General features: G+C 39.8%; 1 long non-coding RNA gene across 1 annotated transcript in view; it reads left to right on the top strand.

Annotated features, from left to right (window-relative positions):
• The window catches only part of LOC120888422 (uncharacterized), a 92,823-nt gene extending 72,375 nt beyond the window's left edge, over positions 1–20,448 (top strand). The window contains exon 3 of the long non-coding RNA XR_005732055.2: positions 20,211–20,448. This is a non-coding gene — a long non-coding RNA (uncharacterized LOC120888422). The remainder of the gene's footprint in view (positions 1–20,210) is intronic.
• Positions 20,449–21,017: the final 569 nt, after the last annotated feature.

The following is a 21,017-nucleotide window of genomic DNA, read 5'->3' as shown; positions in this document are numbered from 1 at the left end:
CACATGGTGGATCTCGCCACACTTCATGGGTGAATCTGGTTGAGATTTCGCTTGCTTCGAATGTTGTTTGCTTTTCATGCCAGCATGATGAAGTTGCTTTATGGTGACTGTCAACCAAAGGAAAAAGTGAAAGGTTACTCCTGACCCTCTTTCCCTCAAAACCTTGGGAAGATAAGGATGAAGTCTGGTAAAGTGTTAAAGTATTTTGGCAGGACAACTGGGGATGAAAGACATTTAAAATTTGAATATGAGATAGTTATTAATCAGAGAAAAATCAGTTCATGTCTTAGATAAAATAAAAATAAAATAAGTCCTAGGATCTATATTTTAACTATATGCAAGCTATAAATATAGTTAAGAAATTAGCTAGAATCTAAATTTAGGAGCAGGCCAGTATTTTCTTCTGTTGAGGTAATGGAATAAGGCCATAAAATGAGTAGTGTCGAAATATGTACAAATTCAGTGGCTCACATAAATCAATTTTTGATCTATGTGCTTGGTTATAAGACATTCTCAATTTTGGAAGATTGTTGCAATCTTCTTGGTGGGTAAGGAATATATTTTTTCCTGCACAATAATTCAATATCTCTTACAGCAGTTTGAAATAAATGGGAACTTTGTTGACATTTTCTTCAGGTAGATGTAAAATTGTTCCTACTAAACATTGCTAGCTTCTGCAACAGAGATTTCCTTGGAAATTCTTGTCAGCAAGGGCTCCCTTTTGCCTTCACAAATAATGTCCTTTCTGACACACACCTTTAGAAGAGCAGCTCAGCCTCTGAACACTTGGGACCATCTCAAAGTTCAGCTCAGTCAACCTTAGTAAGGTCAGTCAATTACTGGAGGAGGTTGATGGAAGATGGGGTAGGACCTGCAATTGGACCACAATCCCAGCACATCTGACTCAGTTTATAGTGGCAACAAGCTCACCGCTCCTGGGTGGAGCAGCTTCATGATTAAATGTTAAAAATCAAAGCACTTTTCTGGGAAGAAGCACCTTCTCCATCCCAAGTCCTAATTTAATATTCATCTTCAGAGCTCACAGCTTAGTAGAAAATTCAGCCTTAAGATTCTGCTCACTTAATCACAGGTAGGATGTGATTAAGATGATGCCTTGGTTGTAAGTCTTTTAAGTCCAGTGCCCTTCTTCCCCACATACATGGTTTTTGAATCGTGGCAGTCAGATCTGTGAGTTTTCTGAATATCAGTACCACACAATATCAACAGCGCTTTCACAGAGTCATCCTGCAGGGCTGGGGACCGGGGTGAAGCATGCTAATGGTCTGACACTCCCCAGGGCTACAGGGTGATGATGTTAGGATCTGTGCACACCAGTCTGTCCCCAGTGTGATGGAGGTGCCCCTCCTGAGGGGCAGTGTGATGGAAATTCAAATCTATGGGTGACTGCACAACAGAATGTGTGAAAAAAGCAGTATGGAAGTAATAACTTGGGCGGGGGGGGGGGAGAAGAGAGAGCGAACCAAAGAATAGAGACAAACTAAAGAACCGAAAATGAATGGCAAGGGTTCAGAGGCTTGGGACCCTCCATTTTGGTTTCAGTTCTGTGTGACTTAAGAGTAAAAAACTTAAGCTTCTCTGGGTCTCAGTTTTGCCCTGGGTGTGTTTTTGACTCTATGATTCACAAAATATTTTATGATTCTAATGAAGCAAGAATTAAAGATAGGCAGTTAGTGCAGATAGGTGATCCAGTTGGATTGAGAAAATAGAGGCCGATTTGGGTCTGGGAGGTTGGAGACCGTCCCTAGGAGATTGGAATGTTAATGTCTCCAGAGTCCTGTGGTTCCCAGGCTTACCTGCCTAGATTGCCCCTCAAAGCAACTCCTGAGCAGACAGGGAGCTGCTACTAAGGTCCCCTGGGCTGCAGTGTCCTTTCCTGCCCGGCACTCCACTTTGGCCCTTCCAGCCCACCTGCTCCTCACCTTCTGGCCACCCGACTGGCATCTATCTCCCAGTCATGGATGCAGGATGGGGAAAAGGAACAAGACAAGAGAGAAGAGCACAAAAGAACAAAGAAAATTCAGATGTATAAAAGGAACAGGATTTCTTGATCTCATGGATTCCAAATTGGGGGTCCTCTTCTTCCTCCCTGGAGAAGTCTGTGATACTATTCTTTGAATAAAACTTCTTGCTTTCTACTCTTGCCTTGGTGCTTCTCTGATGTTATACTTCAACATTTGAGGAAGTAGAGCTCGTCAAAAGTGACTGGCAGTATCACTAACATCTTAGTGTTCCATTTTCTCTACACTCATAACCTGATTTTCAATGTTGATAGCTATTATTTGCCAGTGGGTCTTGATTCTTGAAGACCTATGGTAACGATTTAGCCAGGATATTAGTTAAAAAGTGGCCCCAAAGATTTAAATTTACAAAAGTCTTCAAACTTTCAAACAAACAATATACACACTCGTTTCCAACCTGCCCGATTAGAGAAAGCAGAGAAAGTGTGGAATGCGACCTGCACATCAAAATCCTTCCTATGCCAATCATCTAAGCCAGTCAGAAAATGCCTTCCCCAAATTTCAGACTATATTGTTTAAACACTGTATCTTTTCAATGGCTGCTTCATGAATATGCTAATGTAAATAAGATGATTTCCTTGGATTATTGAAACTACTAGGAAGAAACTCTTGGCATAATCCGAGACTTCTGTGAAAAATCTCATTGCTATTACCTGCTGAGCCATAATTTGGAAAAGAGCAAAACAAGTAAAAATGCAAATAAGATCAATGGACTAACTCATGAGACTTACATTAATAAAACAAAAACCAATTCATGTAGACAAGCTGTCAACTAAAGGTTCATACCACATTCCCATGCAGACACTCCCTCTCAGGTATTTGGAGTTTTTCCTAATTAATAAGAGAGCAAACATTAATGAGGAGGCTGGAGCATGAGGCTGGAAGCAGGGAATCTGGGTTGTAGTTTGGAGCATTCAATTTTTCGCTCCATGACTCTCAGCACTCTTGACCCAGGTGCCTCTTTCTTTGCATGTATCAAAAGTGGGACTGGGGGCATAACTCAGTGAGGGGAGCACTGGCCTAGCATGTGCAAAGCTCTGGGTTCCACCCCTAGCATTTAAAAAAATAAATGGGGATAAGGCTACTGTTTTGACCCACATGAGTTTAAATTATGGACTTTAAAGGAGAAAAAGCAAGCCTATGCATTTCTAGATAATATAAGTAATTACTTCTATTTCACTGATACCAAGGCTTTCAGGAAAGGGATCATCCATGTGTATATAAAAGTCTTGAGTTTCTTAGCACCACTCAGCTCATCTAGTTGAGTATACCTTGCAATCCTCCAATGAGGCCAAATGCTACTCAAGGTTTGGCAAGTCCCTAAAACAAACTCAAAAACTAAAAGTCTTGGATGAGGATATGTTATTCACAATGTAACTTTCAGGTGTTGTGCCATAGGCCCCCTTTCCCAAAGAACAAAAGTAGTGTGATGACTTTTGTAGCACATCGGACTCTCCAGCATGGTGAGGAGATGGTGCTCTCTGATAACACAATCCCTTTGTTAGGGTGCAGAGCATCTTCAAGGCAAGGAGTCTAGTCCAGTCTTCCTTTTCTATTTAGATGGCAATAGAGTGAGAAGCCAGAGCTCTGTTGCTTGTGCTTCAGTTACTTGTGGTGCATCCTTCCCCAGTTCAGAGACAGAGGGGCTTTAAGTCATATGGACTATGGCGGCTTTGGGGGTGAGGGGAGATCCTTTCCATGGGAACATCATCCAAGGGAGTATGTGTGAGAAGGGGTTTCCACTTCGCTCCATGTTCTTTACTACAAAGCCCTTCACAGTATATTTAGAATAGGTCATAGAATTATGACAACGTTCTTGGTATCCAATATCCCATCTCCAATTTAAAAGTAGAAATAGTTTTTTTTTTACCCACTATGAATATGGCCTCTTGGATTAGATGCCTTAAATGTGAGCTAATAAATTCCACTGTCATGGCCATCAGATTAGAGATTTAGGAAAGTTTTTCTCAACTCATCAATTTTCTTTAAATATAGAAGGACCAGCAACTTCATGCACCCATCCTTGGGGTTCAAGGATTTACTGGTGACTCCTTATAATGCTTTTTATAAGATCACATGTGTACGGCCAAAATGATCTGATTTTTTTTTTATTCATACCATGGAGAATTTGGTCTTTCGTTAATTGCATCAGCACTCTCAAAGCTCTTTATAGAATCTTTCGTAAGTGATATTAATAGTAATGGTGGTCTTTTATTAATAATGCATCATAACAATAGCTCGTTAAAACAACATCCGTTAAGAGATTAGAGAAATGGCTAGAGTGGTGGTTAGAGAAATGGGCCTGGTAGACATCAATACTACTACAGGCATTTATTCTTACCCCTCATAAAATGGAAATAAATATAATGACCGATTAAGATCTTAATAAAAGTCTGCCACAAATGCATAACTGCTGACTGGGGTTTTCCTTTGTGGGCATCTACTTGGTGATTTTGTATGATGGGGCATCTCCAGGGAAAAGAACGGAAAACAAAGAATTATTTGCATGGATCCTCCTACACGCCCTGTGGCTTTCTTTTTTCCTTCCCAAGCTGTAGTTACCCTCAGTAGCAGCAATTTGAGTAGGGGGCCTGGTTCCTAGTCTTAGTTTTGTTACCTAATGCCAGGGGACTGCATGATAAATGTCGCTGAGACTTAGTTTCTCTAATACAAAAAAAAAATGAGATGAATCTTTTCTATTGGGTAGAAAGATTGCAAGGTAGGGCTACACCTGCTCAGGCCGTGGGACATACTTTCTGAGCACTTCCTTATGAATTCTCAGCCAAGCCTGAAGTTAAGCCCTTCTTTCTTGCACTTGTACCTCTTCCCCGTGCTTCTCTTCCTCTACCTTGTGGATCCCACCTGCCCCAAATGCTCAGAGTGTGTTATTTATCTTCTTAGGCATAAGGAGGCTTCTTATGCACATACAAGGTTAGTGCAACCCCTTCCAATCACTACTCTGCTCCTTTTTTTCTATCTTTTAAAGGATAACTGAAGACAAACATGATTACTAAATTCATCCTAAGATGCTGAGTGTTGGTAACAAGGTCATGCCTTGTCTCCATTTCCTCTTTCCTTCCTTCATTTCCTTCTAAGTGGGTACATCATACCAAAATGGCTATGAGGTAATATATACAGCAAAAAGTACAGTTCTGTTAAAACTATTAAATGACTAAGAGAAGATAGGATTCCGTTATTGGAATAATGCAAGATAGATGGAAGAGAAATTATACAAGAAAACTTAAGCTAGAGAAGCTACTGAAATTCATGATGAAGTTTGTTTTCCAGACAAGACAAAAACCAGAAGCAATAAGAGAGAATTCAAGGGAGACAAATTTCCCCTCTTAATTCTTTGACAAATTATTGTATGTGTATTCCCAGGTATGTAAATTAGAAGGTGGACAATGCCTTCAACACAGAATATTTTTTTAAATGAGATAATAGTCTTCATATGGGTTTGCTAAAAAGTATTAAGCGTTGATAGAACATGAACTGACTTCACTTATACAGGAACTTCTGGGGGTATTTGCATTTTAATCTTGAGGTTACTTACAAAGTCAACATCTATGTTATTAGGATATGGGAGATTTCATAAGTGGGAGTCTTCACCATGATAATAATTTTCTGCACTTGCTTTGGCTTGGTGTATGTATTTTCCCCACTTTTGGATTCAATATGCCTTTGGTGAGTTTTATATCCCTGTCTAGTTTTGGGGATGGGGACTCAGAAATGGAGAGAATGGCCCAGAAATCATTTAAACCCTGCTATCCTTCCCTTGGAAGGAGAACTCCTTGAAATTATTTCACATATTTCACATATAGGCTCTCAAAAATATTTTTAAAGGAAACTTCATTAATCATTACATGGCTGTTTCCTAGCCATGGTCCCAAAGGTCTGGTAAGCTTTAAATCCCTAGTGACACCTGCTGGGCAGACCTCAGCCCAGACTGCAGGCTTTCTAATCAGCCAGCCTCTTCTTTAACATGCAAAGCTACAGGCTTCGAGGTGAGGGGCTGGCTGCTGCCTCCTGGGCTCACGGTGTCTGCTCATTGCTCATGCAGGTGACCTCTGCCAGCACCATGGTGTGCTAGAGTCTCCCTAGTACTCTCTCAGGGGGCAATGATTTCTAACCTGTCCAGTCTGCAGGAAACAAACAGGGATCTATCAAAGTGGGGTGGGGGGAGAGAGTGAAAGAGAGAGAGAGAGAGAGAGAGAGAGAGAGAGAGAGAGAGAGAGAGAGAGATCCTTCCATCCTTCCATCCTACACTATACGCCCCCACCTCAGCCCTAAGTTACCAAGCTGCTTCTTTGTCTGAAAACTCAGAGGTGAAAGATGCTACTTGAGCCGTATGTTTTTGTTCAAGCACAAACCAAATTATGCTATACTTGCTTATATCTGAACATATTGGTTTATCTTACATAGAGTTTAATTGATGCAAACTTGAACTTCAGTATGTTAGAATTTCAGGGAAAACACCATCCCTGTAATTTAGATTGCTGTTTTTCTTTGAACAAAACAAAGAGGAGCAAGGCAATTACACCCCTGCTTCGGTTTATTTCTTCCATATTCACCAACCATTACAAAAATAATGTTTAACCTCTTGTAGTGTGACCTCTTCTGTCTTTTATTGTCCAATCGCAAAATTTCTTTCTGAGCCAACATCTGCATCCTTGGACAGATCAACTTGTGTGCGAAGTCCATGTTAGCTGATCAAGCATGGCTTTGTTTGCACTTATTCATTGCTCATCCAGCACTGCGTAAGTGGTTTTGCATATTAACTAAGTGCACAGTAACCTTCCTTTACCTCCTTAGAGCTCCACCCCCTCCCACCAGGCCCGGGAAATCAACACTGTTACTCGCTGAGGAAGCTGCCAAGAGGTTGCCATGGTAACTGTTCTGCTTTCAGCAGCTACTTTTCTGGTTTGAAGGGGAGGGGAGGAGGGAAAAAAAAAATACCCGCCGAGAACTAGGCGGCTTTCTGATCAGAGTTCAGATAAAGAAGGTCACAGTAATTTGTGGCCAACTGACTAAAATAACCCGATGGATTTGAGGGTTACCGCATAAGAAGCAAATGAAAAAAACTAAAAAGGTAAGTATAGTGGAAGACCCAATAATTAAATGATTGGGTAGTGGTCTTAAGCTGAAGGATTTATATCAGTCCATGTCATCTGCGATTGTGTTTTGTGAGCTTTTTCATTTTCATCCTGAGCCAAATGAAGATGATGAGTTTTAGGGGATTCCAAACGGGAGAGAAGAGTTGCAAGAGGGTAAATAGCCCCAGAGGGGGAGTCTCACATCTGAAAGTCATTTTCCAAAACTTCATTCAGCACAGGAACAATGCAGCATTCAGGCAAAAGAAGCTGGACCCATGCACTGTGCCAGGTCAAATCCCAACCTTGGAGCTCTTCTTTCTCATGGGGGTGGCCTGTCGAGGTGAACCTGGAAAAAGTCTTATTTCAAGGGAAGGGCTGGGATTTTGCAGGGAAAGGTGCAAAGAGTCAAGAAATGGAAGTCAAGAAACCGCAAGCTGGTAGGTTTCAGCAACATATAAAGAGTTGTGCTAAAACCAGCTCTGGATACCTAGGTTGGAGGATTCCAGCAGCTACTTAGGCAAGAGCCAAACAGTGATTCTTGACAGAAATCTGGAAGGGCAGCGGCAGGGTCAGGCCCCAGGGCAGTGACTTGGAGCCTGTGCTCCTTCCTGCCTGCCTGTCTGTCCTGTCTTCCCAGTAAACACCTGCTCCTTGCTGGCTGACAGGCGCCCCAGTACTTCTGTGCTTTCAACTTTATCTTGATTCCCTTTAAGAAATACTAGTGATGGAAATCTAGTGCCATAAACCATCTTCATACAAGCTACTCATTTCTGAATCTTTATAGTTTTGTTTAGAACTCAACAGCAGTTGCAACACCCAGATACACTGAAAGGGATTCATTATAATGTTGAGAAGCCAAAGAGTACAGAGTGACACGATGGATCATAACTGAATGAGAAGGCAATGGTGCTCTTGTGGCATGGTCATTAACATTTGTGACCTGGTTATGAATACTCTTCATGGACTGGTAAGGGAAGCACTAAGCTTTCAGAGGTCAAGACCTCTTTAAGGAAGTGCTCTTGCAATAGTGCAAGAAGGCGTACTAAGTTTTAACCAAAGACAGATAGTTTTATTGCATGTAGCAATTTTGTTTGGAACCTAGAATATAGCCATTTTTGCCTATTTCCATATTGAGGCAGAGATCATAGGTTTACAGTCAACTTTCTGTAGACTTTTGTCACATTTTTTAAAATTTGACTGTGGCAAGTGGAGTTTTGAGGTGAAAAGGGAAGGGAAAAAATGTACAGATGGGGGGAAAAGAGACTAAAGCAAATATAGCACAAAGTGGGACTCAAAAATTTACCCGGTCTATATCCTGAAAGATCTTTGTAGATGACAAGGGGCAGCCAAACAGAAGTTTGAAGAAGTACAATAAAATAGGTCTAAAGACCTAAAGCATTTTATTTAGACAAAGTTGTGCCAAGTTCTAGGAATGAAGAAGAGGTCTAGATTATAGGGTTGAGCTCCCTGTGTTGAGCTCTCTTTCATAAGTTAGAGCAAAGTACTAAGAGTTAAAAACGAATTGGGCTCTCCCGTGTGTCACTGATGTAGCTGGAGGCCTTATCTTACATAACAGTAACAGGATACAGAATGACAGTTCCTCACAGCCTACAGTAAATGTGATTAAATTATCTCATCAGCCTCATACTCCAGAGTATTTCTACAATGCCAGAAAACCATCCGTTAATCGGACCTGTCTGCTAGACCCCCAGAACCACTCAGGCCAGAGGTGTTAGTATTCAAAGAAATTCCTCCCTCAGATGGCCCATTGGAGGGATCCCAAGTTTAGTCTCTGCACCCGTGGAGACCAAGAATGCAGCGTGCAGAAATAATGAAGGGGAAGGAATAAAAGTGACAAGAAAATTCAGAAATTTGTTTTAACTCCGCCACAGATTCTTTTCCATTCCTTTCCACTGACCTGATCTAATTCTAGCAGCTATTATCCCAGTGAAACACTGCCACAGCTGAATTTATTTTTATTTTGCCTGCTCAAAGGCAATGTAAAGCAAATTTGAGAGCACATCACCTTCAGGGAAAGACTGCAGCGCATTACTCACCACTTCCCTCCTCCCCTCTGCGTGAAAAGGTTAATTTGAATAAGGCAGCTGCTTCCACAAATAGAACGGTAACCGCACACAGAGGACCAGCCAATGAGAATGGTTTTCAATGACGTCATACTTATACCTGCTGCTTATTATTTGCTGAGTAGTGACAATGTGTTCTTTGATTCTTACGTTTTATTGGTTAAGAGCCTTGTCATTCTGAGGACTTCTGGAGAGTTTTAGACACTGCAGTTTCTTTACACGCCTAGAATTTTTTTCAGTTTCTGCACTTCAACAAACTATTGGAGAACACAGAACGTTTTAAACGTAATAACCTTTATAATGCTATTTGACTTACGTGATCTCTAATATTAGGTCCATTTGCAGGTCAAAAGCAGCATAAGAAAAATCTGATTTTTGTTTAAAAAACAAACAAACCACGAACATAACTTTTATTGGAGTGCTTACAGAGTATGTTTTGTTGAATTTTGTCCCACTGATCTAATTGCAAACGAACTTATTCCATTTATTCTATAGCAACTTATTGTCCTATAGAGCAGAGTTTTCTTAAAAAGGACTAGATGTCAAATTTACTAGTTTATAGGGTAGAGGGTGTTGAAAGAAGGGAGGAGTACCTGCCTGTTTTATTCTTGTCCTATGTGGGTTTTATTTTTAAATCATTAAAATATGGGCCTCAGGTCACTCAAAACTTGGGACTTTTCCAGGGAAACTCCTGCAAACAGATTTGAAGACCACATTGCCTCATAGTAAGGTCACCATGAGATAAGTCAGTTGTGTGGGAGTTGGGAATTGTTCAACTAACTGAAGGATTCAAAGAAATAATGTGGTCAGCATGAGATTCAAATGTGTGTGTGGGGGGGAGCCCAGAAGTAAATATTGGTGCTCAAGACGCTTCAGATCTATGGTACTGTGGCCCTTGGGCAAGCCTCTCTGGGCAAAGTCAGATCCTGAGAGACACAAAAGACAAAGTCAAGCTGTCTGTAGTCAGTTGGTGAAGCAGAACGTATATAGTGAAGGTTAATCCATTACACAATCAGGACAGCTATGCTCCAGTGAGAAGGGCAGGGCATTCAGGGAACAGTCAAACTTTAATGGGCAGAGAGAAACTGGACAGGATTATTGTGCAAGAAGATAGTTGAACAAGGATGGGTATGTAAGGGATAGATGTCCCTGATGGGATACTTGGATTTTGAGAGGTACTTGGAAAAGCAGGAGCATAAATCATCAGGGATGATGTCAATTAGGAAGAAATGTAAAGTATTAAATATTTTGAACATCCACATCTCAAAATCAGTAGCTAACATTAACTATTTTTTAAATCGAAGTCATTTTCAGCTGTGTTATCATGCTTATGAGCTGCAGAGCCTAAGGAAGGGTTGGTTAGGTAGATGATATAGGAATTTTTTAATCTTAAATACATGCTTGTGCAAAATTATTGTAGACTTTGAACATCTAGTAAGGCCCTCTGTGGTAAGGTGGTGAAAATGAGAACAGAAATAAAATTTAGTTGTGGTAAACACTAGAGAATAGAATTCTACCACTCTGGAAAATTTGGAAGGACTGATAGCCACAGCTACTGTACTTGAACTTCACAGTATTTCCACCAGTGAAAGTGAAAGTGCATGTACATTTTGATTCAAGAGACCTGTCTATAGTAACAGCAAGTTACTGAGGTTAGCATAATGCACTCTGGCCTCAGGCAGACCTGGGTTCAAATTCCAGCTCCAGCACTTACGAGTTATGCTGTTGGTCATGGTAGTTAATCTAAGTTTCAGTTTTCTTGAACGATAATAATAACACTCTTGTAAAGGAGTATTGTAGGGATTAGACTAATGTATTTATCTACTGTATTTATGTGTTATTCGTGCAGTATCTGTCCTCTTAAATGAAAGATTTGTTGGTTGTTTGGTGATTTTAATCTTATTAGGACCTGGAGAGCCTTTAAGGACCTTTAGGATCTGGCTTCAGACCATTTCTGTCACTCTTTTCTCCTTTTACTACAGCCATACTGACCTTCTTGATGCTTCCCAGACATACCTAATGGGCTTATGCTGGAAGGACTGTCTTTGCAGTTCCTTTTGCCTAGAACTCTTTGTTCTTGTTTACCTTCAACACCTCATTCTGTTCTTGGCTCAAATATCGACCACCTGGAGAATTCTGACTTAACACCTGTCTAAAACAGTGTCCCTCATGTTCTCTTTCTTATTCATGTCATTTTTTTTTCATTGTCACCCATCAGGACTTGACATTACTTTGTGGTTTTATTTTTTTATTTGTTCGTTATCTGTTTCACTCACTTGAATGTCAGGTTCATGCGAGTGATGACTTTGTTCACCTCTGGGTACCTGAATCTATAAAAATGCTTGGATGGCATGTTCTCAAATATTGTTGTTGACAGTGGTGGGATCTAAGTTTTTCAGGACATTGATACCACATACATGTGGGAACAATGTCAGAGGGGATCTGAACACTCCTGATGTTGAAGATAGACAAGCTTTTCCTGTTGAGCCAAGAGGAAGTATTTTAATTTGCCCATCACATGTAAAAGGATCAAATCATAAGGTGATTCTTTACACAAATATACCATCAGGATAGCTGAGGTGGGAAAGCTAGAAGGGATTCCTGGGTAAAATCATGGGGGAAGATTATTAGCTGATGTGCTCTTCTTGGGTTTATCATCTTTTATTCCTACAGGCTCTCCCAAACTGATTCATTATAGCTCTGATTCTCTTGAATTGTTGGGTACAGTCTAGAGACTTGAAATCAATTACAATGAGAAAGAAAAATAGTAAGTCCAGTCAGATTAAGTAATTTCAAGAATTTAAAACATTTTTAACATTGCACACACCTACACCCATGTATGTATTCAATGAACCAACTTAAAGTTCAAAGAATATTTTAAGATCTTTGTCCTTTTTCCTTCTTTGAAACAATCATGATGATTTCTACTTTCCCAGTAACTGAAGGACAAAAGAAGATGGCATAAGGCTTATGTGAGCATTATCCCTGCTGATATTCCACATGAGCAGTTCAAATGCAACCTAATCATTTGGATACAGTTTGGATTTAGCCATCTTCTATAAAATACTGAATTTGAAAGAGCATCTGCCTTTCATGTATTGGTCAAGTCAACACCTGTGGCTGCTGCTTCTAGAAATTTCTTCACATAGTAAAAGTAATATGAAATAAAACCATTGCTAACTGTAATGTTTTTGAAACCTCACAGATTGATAGTGAATATTGGGGCTAAAGCCCATTTTTAAAGATAAAAATGGGCTATCTGCTCATATCTTCCTCTTTCATGACACTCATTTTAATTCTCTTAGATGAGTGCTTCTTAAATTTTAAAGTGAATGCAAGAATCCACCAATCCCAGGGCTCTTGTTAAAGTGCAGATTGTTTCAGAGTATAGAGTGGATTGTGGGATTAGGCATTTTCAACAAATTTCTGTGAAGCAGGTGCTGCTCTGTGGACCATACTTTAAATAGCGAGGTTTTTAAAGACATAATGCCTCATGTTTGATTCTGCTGTTCCAAACTAACACAAAGATTCTGAGTGAGGTTGCTTTCTCCCTTATGCATTTTGTCATATCTAGGTTCAGAGATTTTATTTGAATTATATTCACATCTAACTGGTAACCAAGCCTTTTTTGAGTCTAAGCAATGTTTCCTTCCTTTCCCAGGAGCTGCCTCATCTGAGACCCTCTTCATTCTTCCCTGCAAAGCTACAGTAACCTCTAACTTATCTCCTAGGCCCCAGCCTGATCTCCATTTAATTCATCATCTTATATTGTCACTTTATTTTCCTTTCAAACATTTTTTTTGATGAGGTCATTTCCTTGATTAAAACCCCCTGCTGGTTTCCCTTGCTTAAAATAGAGGATGGCATAGGCTCTGTGGCCTGACAAACTTGGGCTGGAATCCAGCTTGCTTCAATTTCTTTTTATGTAACTTGGGACACATTGCTTAACTCCTGAGAGGCACACTTTCCTCATCTGCAAAGTGGAGATATTGCTACTTGTTCATAGTATTGTCTTAACGATTTAGATGACAAAGCATAACTAAATCACTTCATATTCTGCCAGAGTGGATGTTTAATAACTCCATCTCTCTCCTCCCCCCCCCCCTTTTTTTTGATCTCACTGACTTTGACTTTTCCAGCCTCTTTCTCTTGTCCTCCCTCCACATCCTATAGACCACACTCATGTACTCTCCAGCCCTGGTGAACATCATTCATTTACTGAATTCATTTCATTCATTTACTGAAAGATCTCTACCTTCCAGCCCCCTACAGTATCTCCCCAGACTTGCTTGTCTTTCCTAAGAAAACTGAGTCTTTGAACTGGGCAGAATTTTGTAGGGTTTTTTGTTTGTTTGTTTGTTTTTGGTACTGGATAATGAACCCAGGGGTGCTTAACCACTGAGCCACATCTTCAGCCCTTTATTTGCATTTTATTTAGAGACAGGGTCAGAATGAGTTGCTTAGGGCCTTGCTAAATTGCTGAGGCTGGTCTTGAACTTTTGATTCTCCTGCCTCAGCCTCCCGAGCCGCTGGGATTATAGGCATATGCCACTGTGCCTGGCTACTGGGCAGAATTTGCCACTCATTTCTCATCCTCTCAAACCACTGTGATCACACCTCTCCCAGAACATCCTTGTATTTATGAGTAGTTGGGATGTGTCAACATGCTGTGTATTTGTGATTGTGAATCCAACTCGATTGTGACCTCTCAGTGGTGTGGATTTTTCCTTATTTCTTGATCCTTAGTGACCCACCCCACATTTGTTTAATACAGGAATGGAATCAATATAATATATAGTGTAAAGAAATGGATACTTAAATATTATACTCTAGAAATTATATGCAGAGAAAAATAATTCTGAAAGCATTCCTACACCTAGTAAGCATTCCTAATCGCTTACCATGCAAATCTTCATGTCCCAGCATATTTTAATTATATTTTTCAGGACTGGTTTTAAATACTTTTCATATAATACCTCATCTGATTCCCTCAACTATCATTTGTTGTAGTTGCTATAATGCCTATTTCATAGGTGGAGAAACTGGCATTCAGAGAAGTTACACAGCATGATTACAAATTTATAATTGTTATAGCAGGGATTTAAACCTACCTCTTTCCTACTCCAGCATTTATCTTCTGTATGTTACTGTCTCATGCAATTTGCTGCCATAGCCTGACATCAATTGCTTCTTAAATATAGATTAAAAGCATACATAGGGATCATTCCTAGAGAAGAATTTATGGGGCAGATAAAGGTGATCTCTGTAAGAGTCACATATTTAGGTGGTTGGAGATAACAGTGATTAGGTAGATAAAACATAACTCAGAACTGTAAAACTCTAACATCTGGACAGCTTGTAAATCCTTTCATTTTCACTTATTATTATTTATTTTGAAGATCCCATGAAGCTATCTTGCCCCTCAGGTGAAGCTATTTTAATGATGCCTTTTTGATTTTTAAAGATGTTTTTCATTTTCACCATGTAGGAATTTCATGGGAGATCCTTACCTAGGTACTTTTCTTGGATCAATCATTGTAGGAGAGAGCTCATTCCTTCACTCTCAAAGAAATCAAGCTAAATTCAAGGCAAGTGATGCAAACTGCTGTGTGTTATCCTGTCCAGGGAGCGATTTGAAACAGACTCCCTAGGTATTTTCAGCAGGGAACTCTTGTCTGTAAGAGCCTACTGATGTAGGGAGTAATCATATAGCTAATTGCAGCTTCAGTTCATGGCAAATCTGTAGCTTGTTGAGCAATCATGATCCCAAATATGTTTGAAGCGTCTTGGTAAACCAACTGTAAACTCTTAGAAAAGTTCTCAAGGGGGGCTCAGAACACATGGCAGAAATCCTTCTTTTTTTTTTTTTTTTTAATCTCATCAACTTCCTGGAAACCTCTCAAACCTAGACCGACCTGGTATTCTAGCGGTCCTACAGGATTTCTGTATCTGTTAAACATGTTGAGATATGGAATATTTCAGAATATCTGGGAACAGGAAATTGATCCCTAGGAATAGCTCAATGCCTAGACAGGATTTCTCAAAGTGTATTTCCTGTAGCACTAACTCCCGGGGCTATTTAGAGACATCATGTGAGAAAATCAAGTGTTTCAAGGCCTGAGTACACAGAGAAACACTGAGTTTAAAAAGCCAACGGATTTCTTCATCACTAGACTTCTCAGAACCTTTAATATGTTACTGTGTATTATGATTCTCCTGAGTAGGATAGTTGCTGTATTTTCAATTTGTTTTGTTAAGGGATTATCTCAAACTAGTAATCTGTGGGATAGGAAATGCAAAACCAAGTGTCTCTGTAGGCACCAGGGAACTGTGGGCAACTGTATTTTGCCCTCTGGGCTTTTGACAAATTTTGTCTAGCTGGGGGCAAACATTCTAGTCACTGGTGAAGTGTCATTTTAACAACTTTGTGTAGACCGGATATGTAGAGTAGTAGAAAATGAATCCTACCTAAAAATACCAAGAGGAAAGTATAAATAAAACTTTGGTATGACCTCTGATACAGAAAGATTATAAAGATAAAAAAATTTAAGGATTAAAAAAATTCTGTATTAGTACCTTAAACACATTTTAAGTTGAGTGAATTCATTTGGATAAGCTTGAAATTTTATATTTCTCCACAGTATGACTAAGAACAATGTTAATTTTCAAGCAATGTCACCTGGTCACAGGTGATAATAAACACTGAAAATGGGAGAAGTTACATTTTATGCAATAAGACATTGTGGTACTTTAGAATTCAGATGATCAAAATCTCTGTTACTGTCTCCTCCTCTTCTGGATCTTACCATCTGGAAATGATGGCTTATAAATATGTCTACAGTATGGGCAAGAGGAATGAAATGAAATATGTGCTACTGTTGTATTAGCTGAGCCAAGGAAGAAGATTCTGGATCCAGGTAAACATGAAGTCCTGGTTCCATCACATTACTGACAGGCCTCCCACCATGGACCCCTGAGTATTAGCTGTCAACATAGTTTTGCATTGGGTATAATAAATTGCGTGTCCACGAAAGCAAAAGGACATGTGTTTCCACACGCATACAGGTGAAGATTATAAAATCAGTCAGGTATCATCCACTCTTTGGTGTTTAGTGAGGGAAATATTTTTTTTCATTAAAAATTCCTTTTTGAAAGCTAACAATTTAGTTCCTCAGCTATTAATATATATGTTTCAGCTGCTCAGTAACTACGTACAGCTAATGGTTTCTGTATTGAACTGTGCAGACCCAGAACATTTCTCTCATTGCAGCAAGATCTATTGGATAGCAGTGTTTATATGCAGATTTCAGACGCATGTGGGAGTTGGAAATAGGGAAAAAGAAGAGAGGAGAAAATGGCAAGATTTTATCGGCAAGTGGTAGTTTGTGAAGTTACAGAAGACCGAGAAGTATAATGTCCTGAATTCTTTGAAAGTTTAGAGCTCTATAAAAATAATTTTATGCTTAAAATATAAAAAAAATGCAGAGGAGCTGGGATTGTGGCTCAGTGGAAGAGTGCTTGCCTAGCATATGGAGGCACTGGGTTCAAACCTGAGCATCACATAAAAATGAAATAAAGATATTACGTCCATCTACAACTAAAAAATAAATATATTTTTTTTAAAATGCAGAAACACAGGGAAAATAGGGAAACCTTTGGCTCTGTTTTAAATATATCTCGGCTCTTAATGAAGGAGATTGCTGGCTGGTATGGAAGCACATCTTTTACATGACTGATTGAAATCAGGACTTCTGTGCTCAAAGGGCTTCACAAGAATTCAGTTTCATGAGGGATCTCTCTATGTGTTTGTTCAAAGATTAGAGATGAAGCAGTCTCAGAGCCGAATATCCAACCGGGACAGACAAGGCAGTGTAGTGGGTAAGGACAGGACCGTGACAGACAGAAATTAGCCAAAGTAGTTGACAATAAATACTACCCAGTTTCAAGGGCTTCAGACACATGAACAGGAATGTGGAATGTATGAGGTCCTGCCATACTGGAAAACAGTGTGCAGCTTCCTCAAAAAGATGAAAACAGAACAATCTTATCCATCAATCCCACTCCTGGATATATATTTAAGGGAAGCGAGATCAGTACGTTGGAAAGATGTCTGTACTGTTATGTTTATTGCAGCACTATTCACAATAGCCAAGACAGGGAATCAACCTGTGTTCACCATGGTTAAATGTGCACACAAAATATCAGACCTATAAGTGAAATACTATTTGATAGTAAAAAGAATAAAATCCTACCTTTTTTTTTTTTTGCAGCAACACAAACGAACCTGGTAGATATTATGCTAAGTGCAATAAGCTAGGCACATCAAACAAATACTACATGACCTCACTTGTGTGGAATCTAAAGTTGTTGATCTCATAAAAGTAGAGTATAGAAGAGTGGTTGCCAGAGGCTGGAGAGGGTAGAAGAAGTGGGGGTGGATAGGGACAGATTGTTCCGTGTGCACAGTTACAATTAGATTGGAGGAATGGTTTCTGGTTGTTCTTATTGCACAGCAGGGTGACTCTGTTTAACAGTAGTGTATTAGATATTTCAAAACAGCTAGAAGAGAAAAATTTGAAACTCTAACCACAAGGAAATGTAAATGAGGTGATGGGCATGCGGACTACCTGGATTTGATTATTACACAATGTAGACACAAGTTCAAACATCACCCTGTAACCCATAAACACGCCTGGTTATTATGTGCTAATAATAATGATAAAAAAGAACAGAGAGGAGGTAGAGGGAGCTTTTGGTGTTGAAGCCAAAGGAAACACAGGTTGAAACCGATCAAGGAAATTACTGGGTGAGAGTTCACTGGAAAGACCAGTGAGCATGACTTGTTTTTAGGGAAGCAATGAATTAAGAAGGGCAGCATGTGAAATGATGGAGGAGGATAATAGTGAAAGAAGATTTTATTTGAAAAGAGGTATTCCTATCAAGGTACACTTTTATTTTTTTAAATTTTTAGAATTAATTTTTATTTATTTGCCTTATGGATTGAACCCTGAGGCACTTTAACACTGAACTCTATCACAACTCTTTTTTTGCTTTATATTTTGAGACAGGGTCTTGCTAAGTTGCTGAGGTTGGCCTTGAACTGGTCATCCTCTTGCCTCAGCCTCCCCAGCAGCTGGGATTACAGGTATGCACCACCATGCCCAGCCCACTTAAAGTGTTCTTGATATGTGAATTTTTTTTTTTTTGGTTTTACATAGTAACTATTATTTAATCCATCGTGGTAGAAACAAGAGTAGATTTTCAAATATGATGGCTAAGGTTTGAAGGTCAAAGTGACTTTATGGAAGTAAGGATCAAGAACAAAGATAAATCTTACATTCGTAGGGAGTGGGTATGGGGCTGGACCTATGGATTTGTTTCTTCATATTACTTTAGGACTCTCCCTGGACAGTTTTCATTTCAGAGAGAAAGGCCCCTATCACTTTGCTTCTGCTTCTCACTGAAAGTTTGAGGAGTAAAAGGAATCATGCCCATACCTTGGTCTAGAAGTCATCTGATAGTCACCTCATTTTATATAAAATGCATTTTAGTGGTTTGAGATTCATGGTCTTTTTGGCATCTGATAATAACATTGAGGAAAATTGAATTGAAAAGATGTTAATAATCAAGATCAATAAAGAAAACCAGTTTTCAGAATTAGCTCTTTGCACTGGCTTATGGAAAACTAACAGTTAGGCCTGAGTTCCTGGGATGGGATTGAGAAAATCAGATAAGTCTGCCCATGCAGTTGCCCTTACAGATGGCCATGGACACATAGGGAGTGCCCTCTGACATCCTGTGGTTTAGGACAATGATTAAGCAAATGGTATCATGATGAGAGAATTTCTGCAGGTTGGGTGTGTTGAAGATTCACTGCTGCATTTTGAAGTGACTAGTTTCTCAAGTAGTTATCCACAGGCCAGCTAACTGCTTTGTTTTTTAAAAAAGGCTTCCTCACTTATCTAACTTTTATTATTATTAATTATTATTATTATTATTTTGTAGAATTCAGCAGTGAGGAAGAGCACATCTAGAACAGTATTTCAGTGTAGCTCTTAGCTGACTGTCTTAAATATACCAGACCCCGGATTACTTTTGCTGTTAACAATGTGAACTCAGGGAAGAAAACAAAACAAAACAAAACACCCTAAATGGAAATCCTAGTCCTCCTCGTCACCAGCTCTGAACTCTGTACTAAAAAGGCCACCCCCAGATCAGTCAGTGTCATAATTTCCACGATGACGGTCCCCAATGCAGCATTTTGCTCTTGTTTCCTTCAGATCACTAGAATTCTTCCCATGTGTGGTCACGTTTTCAGATAACAGCCACATGGAGATTCAATGTGATTTTAAATGAACTTTTACATGCCTCTTATTTTCTTCTTGGATTTTATTATTTTTACAGGCAAGTGATGAAAGGTTATTCCCTGCAAGATTTAGCCAGTTAAACGTGCAGCATAAAAACCTGAAGCCCTGCAGTCAGACACATAAAGAGCAAAGGAGGAAAAAAAAAAAAAAAAACGGGAAAATGTTCCATTGGGGCTGCAGCTTTTTAGAGTATGCAGGAATGATGTCATTTGTTTTCACAAAACCCAGTTTAAATTTGTTCCTGCCTTTCAAGAACTGCAGCAGGGAGCATGTGTGGAGACTCCTGCATCCCATATTTCAGGACTCGAGAGTGAATGCTGCATCAAAATCCAACCAATTGCACGGTGTAGTCCTGCCCTCCCCAATTTCTGTTTGTTCCCTCTACCTGGAGCAGGAGTGTGAGCCAGGGTGAGGTGACCGCCCTGCTCCTGCGTGCTGCCACTGCAGAGGCATCTTTCCAACCTTGAATGGTTTAAAGGAGAACCATGCCAAATTAAAGACTGACTCCTGGTCACCCACACGTATTACTTTCACTGACACATAACCTCCAAGGAAAGGTCTATCTGTGAAGTGTGTTTGGGTTTGGCTGGTTTTAAATTAAATCTTAGCCTTTTGTTTTTTTTGCAGTCCCTGTGTAGTATTGGAACCATCAGAAGAAGCCAAGAAACAGAAATCCTGGGCTACTGGACCATCAGTGGCAGAAATAAGACCTCCAGATTCTATACCAACAATCATCTTAGCAAATCCACTTCAAGCAATCATCCAAGCAAATCTGTTTCCGTGTATTCTTATGTGATGAATGGAAAATAAGCAGTGCGCTAGAAGCCGCATTTTAAGAACTATATTAAAGTGATTGATAGAGGGAGATTATGGTCTGGAGTTTGCTTACAGGAGCAATGGTTAAGATACAGAGCGAGAAAGAGTGCTGGATGTGTCCCACCTCACTTTTCCTTTCTTCTTCCCCTCCCTATGGAAATATAATGTATGGACAACGGGATCAGTGTGGGTTATATGGCTGTGAGCAGCAGAAACTGAAGTCTGGCAAGTTTAAATCAAAAGAGCATTTATTGGAAGCCTATGAGGAAACTTATAGAATAAGAGACGGTCTGGAGAAACTTGCATCAGAAATGACAGGGATCATGATGTTATGGGGTCCCCATAGTGCCAATGACTGGCTCTGTCCATCGTCACCTCTAGAGTGAGTGACTCCAAGCTTTCCTGTATCTTCTCTGTTCTCATCACTATTCCCAGGGGTTGAGTTTTAGAAGAGTGTCCCATAGATTCACGGGTCACATACCTCTGGGCTTGGTATTCACTGGACACAGAGATATCGGGCAAAGTGAGAGGAGAAACTCCCCCACAGGAGGTGAGGCTGCTGTTTCTAAAAGAACGTGGGGAATGGGTGCTGTTTCCTCCTCTCTGTCACCATGATCA

This window comes from Ictidomys tridecemlineatus, chromosome 6 (assembly GCF_052094955.1).
Source record: "Ictidomys tridecemlineatus isolate mIctTri1 chromosome 6, mIctTri1.hap1, whole genome shotgun sequence".
Classification (NCBI taxonomy): Eukaryota; Metazoa; Chordata; class Mammalia; order Rodentia; family Sciuridae; genus Ictidomys; species Ictidomys tridecemlineatus.
This window is presented reverse-complemented; position numbering and strand designations above follow the sequence as displayed.